The sequence below is a fragment of the Pan paniscus genome, chromosome 13 (genome assembly GCF_029289425.2).
Source record: "Pan paniscus chromosome 13, NHGRI_mPanPan1-v2.0_pri, whole genome shotgun sequence".
NCBI classification, from domain to species: Eukaryota; Metazoa; Chordata; class Mammalia; order Primates; family Hominidae; genus Pan; species Pan paniscus.
In genome coordinates this window covers 109,513,316-109,535,217 of record NC_073262.2, presented here as the reverse complement: position 1 = coordinate 109,535,217, position 21,902 = coordinate 109,513,316, and the positions used below count along the sequence as shown (strand labels likewise).

Genomic DNA, 21,902 nt, shown 5'->3' with positions numbered 1-21,902 from the left:
CCCCTCTTCTGTAGGTCTGCTGCAGTTTGCTGGGGGTCCACTCCAGACCCTCTTCACCTGGGTATCACCAGTGGAGGCTGCAGAACAGCAAAGATTGCAGCCTGCTGCTTCCTCTGGAAGCTTTACCCCAGAGGGGCACTGTCCTGATGCCAGCTGGAGCTCTCCTGTATGAGGTGTCTGTTGACCCCTGTTGGGAGGTCTCACCCAGTCAGGAGGCACAGGATCAGAGACTCGCTTGAGGAGGCAGTCTGTCCCTTAGCAGAGCTGGTGCGCTGTCCTGAGAGAATCCCTCTTGTCAGGATCAGCTGAAGAGCTGGTGCACTGTGCTGGGAGACTTCCCCTTGTCAGGATTAGCCACTCTCAAAGGATCATTTTTTAATATAAAATCAAGACTCTCATATAAAATGAACATGGGTCAAAGACTTTAATGCATTAATTAACGAGATCCAGTAAGATGTTATGATCAGTTCAAAAGAGAATTCAGAGAATCACATATATACATAGGTAATACAAAATGTTAAAATAAATTTACAAATACCTACAAAATTAGTCCATTGCATCCCACTGAACATTGTTCACTTGCATTTTTATGGAAAAGAATCATTTGAATTATCAGACATTTTCTACAATGTGGAGAGTTGAAAAATAGATCAAAGGCAATGAAAGACAGAGATAACCACAAACAATGCTCTAGACAATGTCTAGGTTTTCCATAGTAGATGCCCCATAATCTTTGTGGTGCCTTGTACATTTTTTCCTGACAGCACTCAGTGTTTTTGAGGTCTAGCAACAGATTCTTGTTGGGATAGATAGAACGGCTAGATGAAAACCACGTAAGAAGTCGCACTTAGGAATTTGAGTGAGATTAGTTCAGCTAATTGCATCCTCAAATACCTGCAGCCACAGTGAAGCCAAAATCCAAGCTTCATGTGGGGTAGCCTGACTCCAGAGATGTCTATACACATTTTTCTGATGAGGAGGTCAAATTTCCAATGTTGCTTGGAAAGGTGTTGCTTTAGTCGTCAAGCTGGCTAAGCTGGGAAAGAGGAAGAAAATGCACCAAGAAACTCATTCAAGTCGGAAAGATAAGGAAGGGGCTCTAATATTCTAATTGAGTGTTCCTCAGCTGCTTGCATATACAATACCTCATTTAAATTTCCTATCAACCCTGAAAGATAGTTACTTTTATCCCTGTTTTTCCTACAAGGAAGCTGCAATTTCAAAGGGTAATGGGATTTTCCCAACTGAGGGAAGGAATTTGAACCATACCTGTCTTTTCAAGGTCCATACTCTTTCCTATAGTTTAATTTTGCTGATTAGGTTAGTTCATTTATCTGTCATTTTTAGGAGCCTCCAAAACTTTCTTATGGAAGCTATAGTTGTCACTCTGAAAGAGAAAAACAATTACATGTCAATGCAGTCTAGGTTTATTCTAGGAGATTCAGCAGCAACTTGAAATTTCATTTTTAGTCACCAATTTCACTAATATTTTAAAAATTGCTTTGCAGATATCTGAATGTTTCTCAGATCTACCTTTAACTTCTTGCATTTTTTATTAAGCTGAGATATTTAAAATACAAACACTTCCCACAGGCACTTTACAGTTGTAGAAAAAAAAGTGCTATAAAGTACCAAAAACTTGGAATGTACAGTTATTATCATGAAGATGCTGAAGTTGAGAGTCTCATTTGAAGATCTGTATGTTTACTTATTTCTAAGAATCTATGACTAGTGGATCAAGCTACAATTACACAGTGCAGGGAGCACAGTCTCTCAACTTTCTTTGGGAAGCAATGCGATTGAGCCCCTTCGGTGATGAATAAGTAGACTCCACTCCCAACACTACTGTTAAACTCAAGTGTTACTCTTAAGTCTTTTTAAACCAAGTACCCGAGCCTCAGGAAATATTTCAGTTTCTCTTCTGAACTTTGCTCATGAGTTTTTCCTAATAATCAGTGTGCTGCTAATAATTTGTATTCAGCTTGTTTAACACTTAACATCTTCATGTCATCTACACTTTCCTGTCGTACTTTGCAGCTGTGCAGGATCTCTTCATATTGAAATATCACAGCCCACTTAATATTTCTCCCTGCAATGTGACACTAGGGTAGGGACAACCTGGCTAGGTATATGGATTTTTAAAATTGGTAACGATAAAGTAAATATGGCCCTGTTCGTTCTTAAGGACCAATACACATGGATTTTACAATAACTTAGCTGTCTAAAACCCATTTAGTCAATAATTTCATTCTAAAATGTACTATTAGTGGTCTAATGTTAGTCACTGACCAGTTCTGATCAATGTACAAATATTTGGGGTATATTTTCTTAGGATGTATGCTTCACAAAGTAGAATTAACAGGTCTACCATTACTTTATTTTTTTAAAGGAAATAATCAGTGAATTGTAATTCCAATAATCTTCCAATTATTGGAATTCCAATTGTATTTCTAATAATCTTCTGGTAATTTAGCTGCATCCACTTCTTCCCTGCTCTAATCTGTTCTCCACCCTGATCCCAGAGAAAGCTTTCCAAATCTCAAACTTGCTCATACCCTTCTATGACTTCCAATTGCCTAGGGTTAATATAATCTCCTTGTCATTCCCCAGAGACCACATGGCTTGGCCCCTTATAACACCAGCGTGGTCTAGATGAAATAATCACTGTCCCCTTCATACCTCAACTCACTCATCCATTTATCAAGGAGACCCTTCCTGGCCCCCTCCTACTCTTAATTGGGTCACATATTTCAATTATATGGTCTCCTACTAAAACTAACCAAGGGCATTGTACAGCACTAATTAATGTGATCATTTGGTTATTGTCTGTTTTTGACATTAGATTCTAAGCTTCATGAGGGTAGGAATCTGCCTCTTTCTGTTTACCACTGCATTCCCAATGCCTAGCACAGTGTCAAGTCCAGTAGAGGCACTCAATAATTGCTGGGTGAATGAACAACAGAATGAACAGTCACCAGTTAAACACAAAAATTGCAGTTTCTTCTTAGTCCCTATAGTTTTATCTATTTATTTGCTAGTTTGTTTTGTCTGGGCTTTCCTGATTTTGCTTTATTTTGTAGCTGGTTTCACAAAATTGCATCAGAAAGAAAAAGAGGAGGTATGAACTGAACAGGTACCAAGACCTTCAAAGAATGTTTTCAGACGATCTCACTTAGTCCTCGTAATCTGTGAGGTAGATATTATTTCTCTCTCTCTTTTTTTTTTTTTTTTGGAGACAGAGTGTCGCTCTGTCGCCTAGGCTAGAGTGCAGTGGCGTGATCTCGGCTCACTACAAGCTCTGCCTCCTGGGTTCACACCATTCTCTGCCTCAGCCTCCCAAGTAGCTGGGACTACAGGTGCCGGCCACCATGCCCAGCTAATTTTTTGTTTTTTTTTTTTTTTTTTTTAGTAGAGACGGGGTTTCACCATGTTAGCCAGGACGGTCTCAATCTCCTGACCTTGTGATCCGCCACCTTGGCCTCCCAAAGTGCTGGGATTACAGGTGTGAGCCCCCACATCCTGCGTATTACTCTCATTTTACAGAGGTGAAATTGAGTCATAGAAATGTTATACAAAGTTATACTACTAAGACATGGTAGAGCCAGAGTATGAATCGAGACTTGCCTTTGGCTGCTGAACTTGGAGCTGGGGATCTTGCTTGGTCTGCAGGCTGGGTAGTCATAGTCATCTACCCATCATCTTAGCAAGGCTTTGAGCCTCCAGTTTTCTCTTCTACAAAATGAGGACTAGAAGCCCATATTAATGTATATTTCTTTAATCACTAGTAATAATAGGAAGTCTCCCACTATGACCTACTATGAATGTGTGATGACCTACTGTGATGACTTTCTATTTGTTGTGTAACTTACTATCTGTTTCCTTTATCAATTAGCAAGGAGTGGTAGGTTACAAAAATGGGTACAAGTCTGCCCCTTCCCTGATTCCACACACTGTAGCGGTGCTCTCTTGCACTGACTCTGAGATTGGAACTGTGACTTGTTTGGCTCATGGAATAGTATCCAATGCAACACAAGCAGAGGCATGAAAAAATGCATGTGCACTGGGGTTTGCCCTCAGGCTGTGCTTATGCCACATAGGAACAAGCATGGACTAGAGTTTCAGATGATGAGAGCAAGTGTCCCCATTGCACTAGCCAATAGCTGGCCACCTTTTAGAGGCAGAAACACCTAACTGACCCCAGAGGCCTGAAGAAGCCAGCACAGATCAGAAGGATCACTGAGTCCAACCCATGGATTCATGTGCCAAATAAATGCTTGTCGTTTAAACCATGACATTTTGAGTACTGATTTCATATGTATATTATTTATTTTTTTATTTGTAAAGACTGAAAACAACAAAAACATCTAATACCACAGTTTCTGGGAGAATGACTTGTTCTTGCCCATCTGGTACCTCTCTTTGGACTTCACCTTGGCTCCCATTGGCCTTGCATTTAAGAGCAGGGTCTCTGAGGGTATCCTTGTTGATGACAGTTTTTGTCCAAGGGAATATCCACAGAGCATCTTGTGGGCATGAAGTGATTGTGATTATAAACTTTCACAAAAGACTTGATCCTTGACCTCTTGAAGATTTTCTTCTTACCCAAGGCAGTTGTCCTGTCTCCTCCACAGTTCTGCTTTCTTCTGTAGTCACTTATGTCATTCTAATCCTTCTCTACCTGACTGCAAACTGCTTGACAGCAGGAACAGTATATATTTTCCATTTGTTCAGTGTCTTTCACAGAGTATATGTTCAGTACCTATTTGTTAGAATGATGTGAAGTTCAATTATCCCAGAAAAAATTAGTTCTTGATGCAGTCTTCCTGAACCTGTGAGTGTTCCCCACTTCTTTGAAAACTTATGGAATTTTCAAATCTGTGCAAATCTTGTTTCCCTGCCTGGTATTATCTAAATAGAATATCTGCAAAACGGAAAGCAGAAGTCTTTGGTAGCTCAAAAAAAGACCATAAAACAGACATGTAAATTTAACTGACTAACATGTCAGTAGAAATAGGTTTTAGTTACCAGTAAAATAAAGAACTGAAAACTTGGAGACTGTTTCCAGGTTTGTGCCAGCCAGCTGGGCAGTACCCCCATGTGCTCGGTTCAGGGTCCACAAAGATGACTTGGGTATGGTCTGTGCTTTGAAAACCAGGGTAATAATAGTGACCAAAAGCTATGACAGTTGCAAAGTTTAACCACATGATTATGCAAATTTCATTTTATCTACTTTGAAGAAAAATTATCTGTACAAATTCAATGTCAATATTGTGGTTTAGAAGTAAAGTTCTAATATCTGTTTTCTTCTGTCACTCACAAATCTATTTTCAACTAGAATCTATTTGTTGTTTAAATGCTTTTCCCCTCCTTACCCTTAATGATGGGAGGTTCCCACTGGATTGTGAGGAATTCACTGAAAAGTAGAGCTTAGAGACCAGGAGACATTTGGACTGCCAAGGTCATATCCCAGCCCTGCTTCAATCCTCATTTTTCTCATAAGCACTCCGCTCCCATGGCCTCACCCCAAATATTTCCTTCATCTGGATGTGTGCCACCTCTCAAATCCTACTCAACCCAGCCCTCATGGTGCACTGTGTCAGCAAGACTCTCGCCAGCACCCTTAACATCTTCACCCTGTGCCACATCCACCCTGCAAACCTTCTAACCACCTTGGATCATTTACACCATCTGCCTCCTTTGCTTCTCTACCCAGGCTTCTGAGAGAAATAGAAGAATCTCACAATGATGACAATGCTAATGTTTATTCAGCCAGTATTTATCGAGCATCCACTGTGCACTGGAAACAGCAGAAGAAATTGCTAGACTCAGAGCAATACACAAAAAATAAGAGGGAGGTTCTCTTCCTTCTCAGAGCATATAGTCTGATGGGGTGGGGTGGTGAGGTGGAGTTCAACAGTTACCCCATAATGTGATAAGCATTATCAGGATGGAATAGCACAGTGCCCTGGAAGCCCAAAGGAGGGCTTCTAAATCAGAGACTTAGGAAGACAGAGAAATCTTTGCCACTTCAAATTCATGGCCTTCAACTTCACTGGGATACTTGGCGCCATTCAGCAATCCTTTCTTTGTCTAGTCAGCTCCACCTCAATTCCCTCAATGATGGTCAAACCTTCATTGCTCTCAAGAGCTCCACCCATTCTTAACTTACTCATCTCTCAGCAGATGACACAGCCTCTGACTGTATTGAGGAAGTCCAATGCATATTTAAGAATCCACCTTTACTTCAACTCCTCCCCTCCTGACTTAGAAGAGAAGGTGCCCTGCTTTTGACCCTATCTCTCTACCATCACCCCCCAATTCATCTTGAGATCAGGACCCTGACAAATTGGTTTATTTTCTTCCTTGCTTATATTTCCTTATATTCAAGCTCTTCCTCCTAACTATTCAATCCCCAGCTAATAAACATATATAAACCTCTCTTATACAAAAGGTAAACTATAAATAAATAGAACAACCCAAATATTTTCAGGTTTCACCAGCTTCCAGATTAAATCTAAATTGTAACCGGGTAAAATAAAATTACCAGTTTACAAATGTTCTCTAGCATCTTGCAGATAATTCTAACCTAACCTCCACCCACTCCTGCCTCCAGGTATGCCTAGGATTCCCAAAGGAAAGGGAGGTCTCACACGTGTTCATGAAAAAGCTGTGTTCATTTGTTGCTGTGCTGCTTTGCTAGTGACCTTCCTCTTCCAGCCCACCCTTAGCTCAGCCATGTTAAGGTTCCATCGCACACCACTAGAGAGCTACTGGCACCGCTGCCTTCAGCTCAGCAGCCTCTGAAGATTCCAGCTGAGTCAGCAATATGCCTAAGTGCTGGCCTCATCCTCAGCTGAGGTAGGGTTTCAAGCTAGCATGCAGAATCTGCTGATAGCTGTGGCCACCAGTGTTCTCAATGTAATGGTGCTAGCATCTACTGATCTGCACCCTTGTGGTGCCTGGACAAGTGGGATTTGCAGACAGAAGGGAAGGTAATGATTCCTATCACTTTGCCTTAATCTTCATTAGAAGACCAACAACAAGCATGCCCTCAACAGGCCTGATACCTTGCCACAGGGGGCTCTGTGCAGTTATTTTCTATGTGAACAATACACCCCAAACACCGTGTTTCTCTCTCTCAGGGGCTGTCCTGTCTAATAATCTAGTCTCTGCTTACCCGCCTCAAACTAAACCCCACCTGACAGACATGTCTAGCTATGTCTGAACCTCCATCATGGATACAGCTCAAGGTTTCCCAGGAAGATCGTCAGCATCCTATGAATCCCAGCAGTTTAGGAGGCTGAGGCAGACAGATCATTTGAGGTCAGGAGTTTGAGACCCGCCTGGCCAACATGATGAAACCCTATCTCTAATAAAAAAACAAAAATTAGCCATACGTGGTGGTTTGCACTTGTAATCCCAGCTACTTGGGAGGCTGAGGCAGGAGAATCACTTGAAGCTGAGAGATGGAGGTTGCAGTGAGCCAAGATCGCACCACTGCACTCCAACCTGGGTGACAGAGCGAGACTCCATCTCAAAAAAAAAAAAAAAGAACAGGCCTTGGAATGGGTGTCAACTGATTACCTGGGGGGAAGAAGGATGTTGCAAGTCAGTATAATAGGCTTATGCAAATCATGCAATAGCCATGACCCTGCTACAAAAAATGAAACATCATTTCTCAGTCTTGCAGCTCATACTAGCTCATCTCCTCACATTTGCCCTTCACAGCCAAGCCCCTTGCTTGAAAGTCAGCTATAATCTTTATTTCCTTGCTGTACACTCATTTTTAAATTTAATATTATCTTCTTTTAAAATATAGTTGTATATTCACTTGGTTTAAAATTCACAAAGTACAAAAAGCTATTCCTGGCTACCAAATGTCCCTCCTCAGATGCAACCAGTTTCCTGTGTATCCTATCAGAGATGTCTTATTAAACACAAGCAAAAGCCTTTTTAAAAATAGCAATACCATCCTGTATGTACACACCACACTCTTCCTTTTTTCCCTTAACACTATAGGGATCATTTTATATCAACAGATGAAGAGCATCCTTGTCCTTTTGGGGTGGGGGGAGCTGTGGAATATTCTCTTGCATAGTTGTACCATAAGTTATTTAACTAGTCCCATATTGCTGAACTTTAGGTTGTTTTTAATTTTTTGTGGTTGCAAATATAGCTGGATTCTTTTTTTGAGATGGACCTACATGGTTCATGGATTTTTTTTTAAATGCAATTTCCACTGAGACACAAAGATGTTACATTCCAAAGTAAGGTGGAACATCATATAATTTCTAAAGATGAAAAACCAATTTTGTGACTCTTAAGTTTCTCACTCATAGAGTCTAGAGATGGGGTGGGAGTTGGAGGTTAGGAAGCATTATGGAGAGTAGATTCTATAGGTTTTGAATCCTATCTCCCTATGATGGAGCACTGGACATTCTTAAACTGCATTTCATGACTAAGGAAAAGGCTTCAAGATGATTGCCCAGGGAGTTTCATATGTGGTCCCTATAAGTAGGGGATAACGTATTAAATCCACCTAGAAAAGCTAAAGGGTAAGGGATATCTGGCTAGTTGCTTGGAGGATAAAGAGAGGCAGCTGCAGGGGAGCCTGTGCTCTCAGAGTTGATTAGGACAAAGGATGTATATGTATTTCCTTGGGACTACATGAGGACCCCAAGCAAGGGCAGTGTGAAATGTCTTGGGTTTTGTTTAAGAGGAATACTTGGGAGAAAAAAGTCTCAGCAGAACTGCAGCTGAAGTCACTAGCAGATGCACAGATGCATAAGGGCTGAGGAAGCATAAAAGGCCAGTTGTCATGGAGATGGATGTATCTTCATGAAGGGAATGTCAGGTGAGAGATTCCCTGGCAGTGGGGGGAGAGAGATCTAGGTCTTTAAGAAACCATGAAAGATCTCAAAAAGGAGGTGGGTTAAAAAAAAATAAAATCTACCACAGCCAGAATAGGTGTCGGTCAATTAGGTATTTCCTGCTTCCTTGCTTCTTCCCATTCCCAGTATTCCCCCATAGAGGGATCTGGAAGCAGATTAGAAAGACAGGAGGACAGAGAAAAGCACTGGAGGGGTGAGAGGGGAGCCAGTGTTGCCCTTCTCCCTCAGTGCTGGTGTTCAGCCTGCAATAGGCTGGACCTGAGAAAAGAGAGAAAGTTAAATGAAACTTAAAGTATTTATGATGGTATTGGAGTGAACATTTGAACAGCTGACAATAAGACCTTTTTATTAAACTGAAAATGATTAGAAAAGCCATGGGGCTTATATTACCTTTCATCGAGGGACTGAGTTCCACAAATAAATTGAGAGAGACGTCGGGGTACTTCCACTTTTTTTAAAGGTGTGGAAAGTCACAAGATACTGTTGCTTTCATTTTAGCAACAAGGACACTCAAAAGAAGTTATGAAATCATAGTTGTGGATTTTTTTTTATTTTTTAAATCTGTCAGAGAGCTGAGGATACACAGAAACCTAAATGAACTAAGTCACAAGCCCTTTCAAGGAGAAAAGAGATGCATGGTTGTGTTCATTCCTGGCAGAGTGGTGAGAGAAGGAAAATTCGATGTAGACAGGGGTATGGGAAAACCAGGCAAATCAAACTTTTAATGGTAACATGTAGACTGACATAGTAAATTTGAAATCCAAGGGTCTCTAATCACAGAGCAAGTCTACACCAATTTAGGAACTCTTTCCCACAGTCCTTCACTAAGTTCATTGGGTTAATACTTAGAAGACTGAGGACAGAGCAGGAGAAGTGAGAAAAATTCACCTCTGAAGATTTGCAGGGAAGAATGAGGAGCAGCTGAAATGGTAAATAAGCTATATATATATATATATAGAGAGAGAGAGAGAGAGAGAGTGAAAGAGAGAGAGATTTTCTAAAGCAAAAGGTAGCAATGTGTTTTGGGCCTTATAGCAAATGTAGAAGTAAAATTTATAACCACCAGAAGACAAAGGGTAAGGTGGGAGCTGAAAAGCCTCTTTGTATCATTGTAGGGTTCTTTATACTGTGTGTAATATAATTAAATATTGTTGAAAGTAGACTGTGTTAAGGATGCATATTGTAATTTCTAAAGCAAACATTCAAAAAAGTACAACTAAAAAGTCAATTGAGGAGAGGAGGAGAAAAATTTAAATAAAAAATCATACTCAATCACCCAAAAAAAGTCATCAAAGAGGGAACAAAAAAATCCAAAGAGTAAATGGGAGAATCAGAAACCACAGCAACATGGCAGACTTAGACCCCACCATACCATTAATTATATTAATTTTAAATTAACTAAATACTCCCTTAAAAGTCAAAATTACTAGGTACGATTAAAAATTTAAGACCCAACTCTATGCTGTTTGCAAGAAATCTACTTTAAATATAAAGACAGGTGAAAAGTTAAAATGTACTATAAGATAAAACATATATAGGATAAAATATGCAAATACTAAGAAGAGCTGTGTGGCTACAGTAATATCAGATAAAGTAGATTTCAAGATCAATAATGTTACCAGAATTAAACAGGGACCTTACTTAATGATAAAACGTTTAAGTCTTCAAGAAGACATCACAATTCTCTAAATGTGCATGCGCCGATAACAGAGTTTCAAATACGTGGAGCAAAAGCTAAAAGATTAAAAGGAAGAAATAGAAAAATCCACAAAGTTGTAAATTTTAACACCCATCTTTCAGTAATAGATAAAACAAATAGACCAAATCAATAAGAATATAGAAGGTGTGAAAACTGCTATTAGCCCCATTACTATTTGATATTTTAGAAAAATACCCAACACTTACATCCAAAAAGATACATTCTTTTCAAATGCACAAGGAGCATTTGCTAGGGTAGATGTACAGCATATGTCCTCTGTCCAAAATAATATTAAATTAGCAATTGTTCATCGTAAGACATCTCAAAAATCTTCAAATATTTGGAAAGTTAGCTACACATGTCTAAATAACCCCTGGGTAAAATAAGAATTTAAAAGGCAATTAGAAAGTGTTCTCAACCAAATGATATTGAAAATCCAACATATCAAAATTTGGAGATGCATTAAAGCAATTTTAGAGGGCAATTTATTACTTTAAATGCCTATATTAGAAAATAAGAATGCCATAATCAAATTAATAATGTAAGTTTACCAATTAATCTAGAATAAGAAAAGAAAATTAAACCCAAGATAAATACAAGAAAGGAAATATTAGAGCAGAAATTAATGAAATAAAGCACAGACAAAAATAGAGAAAGTTAAGTCAAAAGATGTCATTTAAAAAAATAAAATTGATGACCAGGCATGGTGACTCATGCCTGTAATCTCAGCACTTTGGGAGGCCAAGATGGGCAGATCATTTGAGGTCAGGAGTTTGAGACCAGCCTGGCCAACATGGTGAAATCCCATCTCTACTGAAAATACAAAAATTAGCCAGGTATGGTGGCACATGTCTGTAATCCCAGCTACTGGGGAGACTGAGGCAGGGGAATCACTTGAACCCAGGAGGCGGAGGTTGCAATGAGCCAAGATCTTACCACTGCACTCCAGCCTGGGCAACGGAGTGAGACTCTTGTCTCAAAAATAATAATAATTAAATAATTAAAAACTAATAAAATTGATAAACCTCTAGCAAGAAAGATCAAAGGACTCACATGCGCACAGAGAGAAAGAGAGAGAGAGAGAAAAAACCCCAATCAACAATAATATAAATGAAAGCAGCAACTTCACTACAGAGCTGTAGACATTTAAAAGAGAATAAAGCATATGATAATCAACCTATGCCAATTGTCAGGAACTGTGAAGGATCTTAAATTGTCAAGAACTATGATTATTTCACTCTGTTTGCAAGCTTACAAGTTAGCCTGCCAGACTTATGTATGTTGGCAGAAGATATGAGACTCCTGGGTCACAGACTAAGGCCTTTATTACTCACGGCACAGCAAGCCACATGAGCTTCACGCTTGAGTCAGTTCCTCTTTAATCCTCCCTTCCATAGGGTGACACAAGCAGTTCAGATGAGTGTTGTGCACACAGCTGGTTTGTGTCAGAGATGAGAAATCTCAAGGCTTAGATAAGAAGCTGTAAGCAAACCTGCCTGAAGTTTGCCCCAGAAGGAGACATTATCTTTATTTTACTGGACAGCAAACAAACCTGCCTTCTACTCTAGAAAGAGAAACTATTTGTGTCTTTCTAGAGTACTCTCCATAGAAACATCTTGGAAAGATAGTCTGAAACAAAAGCTGTTGGTGTCTCTGCTCAAGATGCGCAGAAATACAACAGACCCATGGAGAATTGTCTCCCAATACCAATTGGTGAATTGGACAGGCTCCTTGAAGAAAAACAACTTATGAAAACTGACACAAAAGATATAAGGTTAAATAACTCAATATCTAGTAAATTGAATTTGCAATCAAAACATTCCTACAAAGAAATTTCAAATTTTGGGGGTTTATTTAATCAAAAATAGAAGAAAACTCTTTCAGAAAATAGGAGTAAAAATTGTCCATTTTTTATGATGCTAGCATAACCCCAATAACAATACTTAACAACTTTTTTTTTTTTTTTTTTTTTTAGACGGGGTTTCACTCTTATTGCCCAGGCTGGAGTGCAATGGTGAGATCTTGGCATAGACCAACATCCCATATGAACGTAGATTCAAATAAACAATTTTTTAATTTTTAATTTTGAGGGTACATAGTAAGTGTATATATTTATGGGGTACATGAGATGTTTTGGTACAGGCTTGCAGTGCATAAAAATCACATCATGGAGAATGTGGTCTCCATTCCCTCAAGCATTTATCCTTTGTGTTACAAACAATTCAGTTACACTCTGTTAGTTATCTTTAAATGTACAAATAAATTATTATTGACTATAGTCACCCTGTTGTGCTATCACATAGTAGGTCTTATTCATTCTTTCTATTTTTTGTACCCATGAACAATCCCCACCTCCTCCTCACCTCCAGCTATCTTTTCCGGCCTCTGATAACCATCCTTCTACTCTCTATGTCCATGAGTTCAATTGTTTTGATTTGTAGATCTCAAAAATAAGTGAGAACGTGCAATGTTTATCTTTCTGTGCCTGGCTTATTTCACTTAACATAATGATCTCCAGTTCCATCCATGTAGTTACAAAGGGCAGAATCTCATTCTTTTTTATGGCTGAATAGTACTCACTTATTTCACTTAATATAATGATCTCCAGTTCCATCCATGTTGTTGCAAAGGGCAGAATCTCATTCTTTTTTTTTTTTTTTTTAATTATACTTTAAGTTTTAGGGTACATGTGCACATTGTACAGGTTAGTTACATATGTATACATGTGCCATGCTGGTGCGCTGCACCCACTAACTCGTCATCTAGCATTAGGTATATCTCCCAATGCTATCCCTCCCCCCTCCCCCCACCCCACCACAGTCCCCAGAGTGTGATATTCCCCTTCCTGTGTCCATGTGATCTCATTGTTCAATTCCCACCTATGAGTGAGAATATGCGGTGTTTGGTTTTTTGTTCTTGCGATAGTTTACTGAGAATGATGATTTCCAATTTCATCCATGTCCCTACAAAGGACATGAACTCATCATTTTTTATGGCTGCATAGTATTCCATGGTGTATATGTGCCACATTTTCTTAATCCAGTCTATCATTGTTGGACATTTGGGTTGGTTCCAAGTCTTTGCTATTGTGAATAATGCCGCAATAAACATACGTGTACATGTGTCTTTATAGCAGCATGATTTATAGTCCTTTGGGTATATACCCAGTAATGGGATGGCTGGGTCAAATGGTATTTCTACTTCTAGATCCCTGAGGAATCGCCACACTGACTTCCACAATGGTTGAACTAGTTTACAGTCCCACCAACAGTGTCAAAGTGTTCCTATTTCTCCACATCCTCTCCAGCACCTGTTGTTTCCTGACTTTTTAATGATTGCCATTCTAACTGGTGTGAGATGGTATCTCATTGTGGTTTTGATTTGCATTTCTCTGATGGCCAGTGATGAGCATTTTTTCATGTGTTTTTTGGCTGCATAAATGTCTTCTTTTGAGAAGTGTCTGTCCATGTCCTTTGCCCACTTTTTGATGGGGTTGTTTGTTTTTTTTCTTGTAAATTTGTTTGAGTTCATTGTAGATTCTGGATATTAGCCCTTTGTCAGATGAGTAGGTTGCGAAAATTTTCTCCCATTTTGTAGGCTGCCTGTTCACTCTGATGGTAGTTTCTTTTGCTGTGCAGAAGCTCTTTAGTTTAATTAGATCCCATTTGTCAATTTTGGCTTTTGTTGCCATTGCTTTTGGTGTTTTGGACATGAAGTCCTTGCCCATGCCTATGTCCTGAATGGTAATGCCTAGGTTTTCTTCTAGGCTTTTTATGGTTTTAGGTCTAACGTTTAAGTCTTTAATCCATCTTGAATTGATTTTTGTATAAGGTGTAAGGAAGGGATCCAGTTTCAGCTTTCTACATATGGCTAGCCAGTTTTCCCAGCACCATTTATTAAATAGGGAATCCTTTCCCCATTGCTTGTTTTTCTCAGGTTTGTCAAAGATCAGATAGTTGTAGATATGCGGCGTTATTTCTGAGGGCTCTGTTCTGTTCCATTGATCTATATCTCTGTTTTGGTACCAGTACCATGCTGTTTTGGTTACTGTAGCCTTGTAGTATAGTTGGAAGTCAGGTAGTGTGATGCCTCCAGCTTTGTTCTTTTGGCTTAGGATTGCCTTGGCGATGCGGGCTCTTTTTTGGTTCCATATGAACTTTAAAGTAGTTTTTTCCAATTCTGTGAAGAAAGTCATTGGTAGCTTGATGGGGATGGCATTGAATCTGTAAATTACCTTGGGCAGTATGGCCATTTTCACGATATTGATTCTTCCTACCCATGAGCATGGAATGTTCTTCCATTTGTTTGTATCCTCTTTTATTTCCTTGAGCAGTGGTTTGTAGTTCTCCTTGAAGAGGTCCTTCACATCCCTTGTAAGTTGGATTCCTAGGTATTTTATTCTCTTTGAAGCAATTGTGAATGGGAGTTCACTCATGATTTGGCTCTCTGTTTGTCTGTTATTGGTGTATAAGAATGCTTGTGATTTTTGTACATTGATTTTGTATCCTGAGACTTTGCTGAAGTTGCTTATCAGCTTAAGGAGATTTTGGGCTGAGACAATGGGGTTTTCTAGATATACAATCATGTTGTGTGCAAACAGGGACAATTTGACTTCCTCTTTTCCTAATTGAATACCCTCTATTTCCTTCTCCTGCCTAATTGCCCTGGCCAGAACTTCCAACACTATGTTGAATAGGAGTGGTGAGAGAGGGCATCCTTGTCTTGTGCCAGTTTTCAAAGGGAATGCTTCCAGTTTTTGCCCATTCAGTATGATATTGGCTGTGGGTTTGTCATAGATAGCTCTTATTATTTTGAAATACATCCCATCAATACCTAATTTATTGAGAGTTTTTAGCATGAAGGGTTGTTGAATTTTGTCAGAGGCTTTTTCTGCATCTATTGAGATAATCATGTGCTTTTTGTCTTTGGCTCTGTTTCTATGCTGGATTACATTTATTGATTTGCGTATATTGAACCAGCCTTGCATCCCAGGGATGAAGCCCACTTGATCATGGTGGATAAGCTTTTTGATGTGCTGCTGGATTCGTTTTGCCAGTATTTTATTGAGAATTCTTGCATCAATGTTCATCAAGGATATTGGTCTAAAATTCTCTTTTTTGGTTGTGTCTCTGCCCGGCTTTGGTATCAGAATGATGCTGGCCTCATAAAATGAGTTAGGGAGGATTCCCTCTTTTTCTATTGATTGGTATAGTTTCAGAAGGAATGGTACCAGTTCCTCCTTGTACCTCTGATAGAATTCGGCTGTGAATCCATCTGGTCCTGGACTCTTTTTGGTTGGTAAACTATTGATTATTGCCACAATTTCAGCTCCTGTTATTGGTCTATTCAGAGATTCAACTTCTTCCTGGTTTAGTCTTGGGAGAGTGTATGTGTCGAGGAATTTATCCATTTCTTCTAGATTTTCTAGTTTATTTGCATAGAGGTGTTTGTAGTATTCTCTGATGGTAGTTTGTATTTCTGTGGGATTGGTGGTGATATCCCCTTTATCATTTTTTATTGTGTCTATTTGATTCTTCTCTCTTTTTTCTTTATTAGTCTTGCTAGCGGTCTATCAATTTTGTTGATCCTTTCAAAAAACCAGCTCCTGGATTCATTAATTTTTTGAATGGTTTTTTGTGTCTCTATTTCCTTCAGTTCTGCTCTGATTTTAGTTATTTCTTGCCTTCTGCTAGCTTTTGAATGTGTTTGCTCTTGCTTTTCTAGTTCTTTTAATTGTGATGTTAGGGTGTCAATTTTGGATCTTTCCTGCTTTCTCTTGTGGGCATTTAGTGCTATAAATTTCCCTCTACACACTGCTTTGAATGTGTCCCAGAGATTCTGGTATGTTGTGTCCTTGTTCTCGTTGGTTTCAAAGAACATCTTTATTTCTGCCTTCATTTCGTTATGTATCCAGTAGTCATTCAGGAGCAGGTTGTTCAGTTTCCATGTAGTTGAGCAGTTTTGAGTGAGATTCTTAATCCTGAGTTCTAGTTTGATTGCACTGTGGTCTGAGAGATAGTTTGTTATAATCTCTGTTCTTTTACATTTGCTGAGGAGAGCTTTACTTCCAAGTATGTGGTCAATTTTGGAATAGGTGTGGTGTGGTGCTGAAAAAAATGTATATTCTGTTGATTTGGGGTGGAGAGTTCTGTAGATGTCTATTAGGTCTGCTTGGTGCAGAGCTGAGTTCAATTCCTGGGTATTCTTGTTGACTTTCTGTCTCGTTGATCTGTCTAATGTTGACAGTGGGGTGTTAAAGTCTCCCATTATTAATGTGTGGGAGTCTAAGTCTCTTTGTAGGTCACTCAGGACTTGCTTTATGAATATGAGTGCTCCTGTATTGGGTGCATATATATTTAGGATAGTTAGCTCTTCTTGTTGAATTGATCCCTTTAGCATTATGTAATGGCCTTCTTTGTCTCTTTTGATCTCTGTTGGTTTAAAGTCTGTTTTATCAGAGACTAGGATTGCAACCCCTGCCTTTTTTTGTTTTCCATTTGCTTGGTAGATCTTCCTCCATCCTTTTATTTTGAGCCTATGTGTGTCTCTGCATGTGAGATGGGTTTCCTGAATACAGCACACTGATGGGTCTTGACTCTTTATCCAATTTGCCAGTGTGTGTCTTTTAATTGGAGCATTTAGTCCATTTACACTTAAAGTTAATATTGTTATGTGTGAATTTGATCCTGTCATTATGATGTTAGCTGGTGATTTTGCTCATTAGTTGATGCAGTTTCTTCCTAGTCTCAATGGTCTTTACATTTTGGCATGATTTTGCAGCGGCTGGTACTGGTTGTTCCTTTCCATGTTTAGCGCTTCCTTCAGGAGCTCTTTTAGGGCAGGCCTGCTGGTGACAAAATCTCTCAGCATTTGCTTGTTTGTAAAGTATTTTATTTCTCCTTCACTTATGAAGTTTAGTTTGGCTGGATATGAAATTCTGGGTTGAAAATTCTTTTCTTTAAGAATGTTGAATATTGGCCCCCACTCTCTTCTGGCTTGTAGGGTTTCTGCCAAGAGATCCGCTGTTAGTCTGATGGGCTTCCCTTTGAGGGTAACCTGACCTTTCTCTCTGGCTGCCCTTAACATTTTTTCCTTCATTTCAACTTTGGTGAATCTGACAATTATGTGTCTTGGAGTTGCTCTTCTCGAGGAGTATCTTTGTGGCGTTCTCTGTATTTCCTGAATCTGAGCGTTGGCCTGCCTTGCTAGATTGGGGAAGTTCTCCTGGATAATATCCTGCAGAGTGTTTTCCAGCTTGGTTCCATTCTCCCCATCACTTTCGGGTACACCAATCAGACATAGATTTGGTCTTTTCACATAGTCCCATATTTCTTGGAGGCTTTGCTCGTTTCTTTTTATTCTTTTTTCTCTAAACTTCTTCCCTTCTCACTTCATTTCATTCATTTCATCTTCCATTGCTGATACCCTTTCTTCCAGTTGATCGCATGGGCTCCCGAGCCTTCTGCATTCTTCACGTAGTTCTTGAGCCTTGGTTTTCAGCTCCATCAGCTCCTTTAAGCACTTTTCTGTATTGGTTATTCTAGTTATACATTCTTCTAAATTTTTTTCAAAGTTTTCAACTTCTTTGCCTTTGGTTTGAATGTCCTCCCGTAGTTCAGAGTAATTTGATCGTCTGAAGCCTTCTTCTCTCAGCTCGTCAAAGTCATTCTCCATCCAGCTTTGTTCCGTTGCTGGTGAGGAACTGCGTTCCTTTGGTGGAGGAGAGGCACTCTGCATTTTAGAGTTTCCAGTTTTTCTGTTCTGTTTTTTCCCCATCTTTGTGGTTTTATCTACTTTTGGTCTTTGATGATGGTGATGTACAGATGGGTTTTTGGTGTGGAGGTCCTTTCTGTTTGTTAGTTTTCCTTCTAACAGACAGGACCCTCAGCTGCAGGTCTGTTGGAATACCCTGCCATGTGAGGTGTCAGTGTGCCCCTGCTGGGGGGTGCCTCCCAGTTAGGCTGCTTGGGGGTCAGGGGCCAGGGACCCACTTAAGGAGGCAGTCTGCCCATTCTCAGATCTCCAGCTGTGTGCTGGGAGAACGACTGCTCTCTTCAAAGCTGTCAGACAGGGACATTTAAGTCTGCAGAGGTTACTGCTGTCTTTTTGTTTGTCTGTGCCCTGCCACCAGAGGTGGAGCCTGCAGAGGCAGGCAGGCCTCCTTGAGCTGTGGTGGGCTCCACCCAGTTCGAGCTTCCCGGCTGCTTTGTTTACCTAAGCAAGCCTGGGCAATGGTGGGCGCCCCTCCCCCAGCCTCGCTGCCGCCTTGCAGTTTGATCTCAGACTGCTGTGCTAGCAATCAGCGAGACTCCGTGGGTGTAGGACCCTCCGAGCCAGGTGCGGGATATAATCTCATGGTGCGCTGTTTTTTAAGCCGGTCCGAAAGGCGCAATATTCGGGTGGGAGTGACCCGATTTTCCAGGTGCGTCTGTCACCCCTTTCTTTGACTCGGAAAGGGAACTCCCTGACCCCTTGCGCTTCCCAAGTGAGGCAATGCCTTGCCCTGCTTCGGCTCGTGCACGGTGCGTGCACCCACTGACCTGCGCCCACTGTCTGGCACTCCCTAGTGAGATGAACCTGGTACCTCAGATGGAGATGCAGAAATCACCCGTCTTCTGCGTCGCTCACGCTGGGAGCTGTAGACCGGAGCTGTTCCTATTCGGCCATCTTCATCTCATTCTTTTTTATGGCTGAATAGTACTCCATTGTGTATATACCACATTTTCTTTATCCACTTATCTGCTAATGGACATTTAGGTTGTTTCCAAATCTTGGGTATTGTGAACAGTGCTGCAACAAACGTGGGAATGCAAATATCTCTCAGATATACTGAGTTCTTTTCTTTTGGGCATATGTCCCACAGGGGGATTGCTGGATCCTATGGTAGCTCTATTTTTAGTTTCTTGAGGAACATCCAAACTGTACTCCAAAATGGTTATACTAAATAAACTTTTTAAAAATTAGCAAGTTGAATACAGAAATACCTAAAAAGCATGACCAAGTTCGTGTTATTCCCAGAATATAGTTATTTGAAAAATCAACCAGCAATTGGCAATAATAGAATAATTTAAAAATATGAATATCTGGATAAATGCAAAAAAGGAATTTGACAAAATTCCTTGCCTATTCATGATAAAAATTCTCAGCAAATGAGGAACAGAAGGGCACTTTTTCAATGTGATAAAGATCATATATGGAAAACCAATAGCTGATATTATATATCACAAAATGATGGATACATTTCCTCTGGGATATGGGAAAATGTACACTCTTACCACTTCTATTAAACATTGTACTGCAATCTAGTCTAGTGAAATAAGAAAAGAGAAAGAAGCAAAAAGTTTGGAGAGGAAAATGTAAAACTGTCACTATATGTAAACTACAGGATTGCATGCCTGATTGTGCATTGAAAACACTCATTATAATTCACCAAAAACTACTAGAACTGACAAGTGAATTTGCGAGGTAGTATGATACATGTTCAATGTGCAAATCTACCATATTTCTATATACTATCACTAAGCAATTGGAAAATGAAATTATTTTAAAATGCTATTTACAATAGCATTTTAAAACTAAATAACTGGAAGGTAAACTAAAGGAAGACATACATATTGAAAATTACCAAAGATTGCTGAAAAAATTAAAGAAAACACAAATACATTGGGAGATATATGACTTACACATTGAAAATTGCAAAACATTGCTGAAAAATATTAAAGAAAACATAAATACACTGGCAGATACATATGGCATTCATTAATTGAATAGTTTAATATTAAGATGTTCATTCTCCCCAAATTTATCCATAGATTTAATTTCCAAACAAATTTAGCAAAGTTAGTTGAAGACATTTAAACTGATCCTAACAATTTTCTGAAAATGCTAATGATCTATAAGAGCAAAAACAATTTTGGAAATGAGCAAGTTCAATAATTTGGAGGATTTACACTACACAATAGCAACAATTATTATAAAACTATAGTCATCAAGACTGTTTGATATTGCCATAAGAATTGATAAATAAATTAATAAAACATAATATAGACTAGAGGTATTGACTCACACAATTGACTTTTGACCAAGGCACCAAGTCAATTCAAGGTCTTTCAAGAAATGGTGGGAGAGAAACTAGATATCCATATGGAAAAATAAAACAAGGAATCTTGTCATGAGTTCTATAGTTCATCACCCCTACATCCCTCCGACCCACCCGTACCCCATTCATTTGACCCCTCCTCCTGCCCTGTGACTCCTTTTCTCTTTTGCTAGCATGTTGGTGGCTGCTAATGGCTCACAACTGAGTACCTGTCTCCCCGGGAATTGTTCTGGCCAACCAATATCACAATCTCTCCCTGGTGGCAGCCCAAATCCTGTAACTGGTTGATGCAGAGGTTCAAATGCCCAGCTCTCTTGCATCATTTGGAATGATACTAAGGAGCTAGATAAAATATCAGGCTCCTCATAGGATTCACTGAGGCCCCTGTTGTACCACAGTTCCTCTGCCCAATTCTGCTTTCTTCATCCCTCAAGAGTATTTTAGCTGTGAATACTCCTGCATGTAAGTCTGTTTCATGGATAACTCAATCTATAACAAACTTGACCCTTACCCCACTCCCTACCCAAAAAAATCATCTGAGATGGATTACTTGGACCTTGTGTGAAAGTTGGTAGTAACCAGGTAGTGGTTGCCATGGGCCTTGGATGAGACTCAGTGCTGGCTTTGTGTCTGACCCAGCATAGTCCTATTGGTGATGGGCACAGGGTTGCTTGTGTCACCAGCCCCCCAGCTCCAGACATCTCAGCATGGAGAGAGGGACTGTTTTTTTGCGCTAGAGTAAGGGAAGAGAACAAGAGTCTTAGCCTGGTAATTCAGGGAATTCTCCCAGATCTTACCCAAGGCACCTCTATGATTCTACAAGAGTCATAGTATTACTGGGTTTGGGGTATCTCCTAATGCAGATACAGCTGCAGTGACCAAAGATTTAGATCATAGCAGTCAATTCCCTTTGAATACTTGGAAAACCTTCCCAAGAAGGATGGGTATACAAACAAGGCCAGATTGTGAAGACCACAATAAATACCTAATTCTTCAATGCCTACACATTGACAAGGATCCACAAGCATCAAGACCATTCAGGAAAACATAACATCACCAAGCAAATTAAATAAGGCACCAATGACCAATCCTGGAGAAATCTTTCTGACAGAGAATTCAAAATAGCTGTCTTAGGCAACCTACAGAATGGGAGAAAATTTTTGCAATCTACCCATCTGACAAAAGGCTCATATCCAGAATCTACAAAGAACTT

General features: G+C 39.7%; 1 long non-coding RNA gene across 1 annotated transcript in view; it reads left to right on the top strand.

The window, feature by feature from the left end:
- Nucleotides 1-12,673, top strand: part of LOC134728712 (uncharacterized) — a 125,524-nt gene extending 112,851 nt beyond the window's left edge. Inside the window, exon 2 of the long non-coding RNA XR_010109407.1 lies at nt 12,566-12,673. This is a non-coding gene — a long non-coding RNA (uncharacterized LOC134728712). The remainder of the gene's footprint in view (nt 1-12,565) is intronic.
- The last annotated feature ends 9,229 nt before the right edge of the window (nt 12,674-21,902 follow it).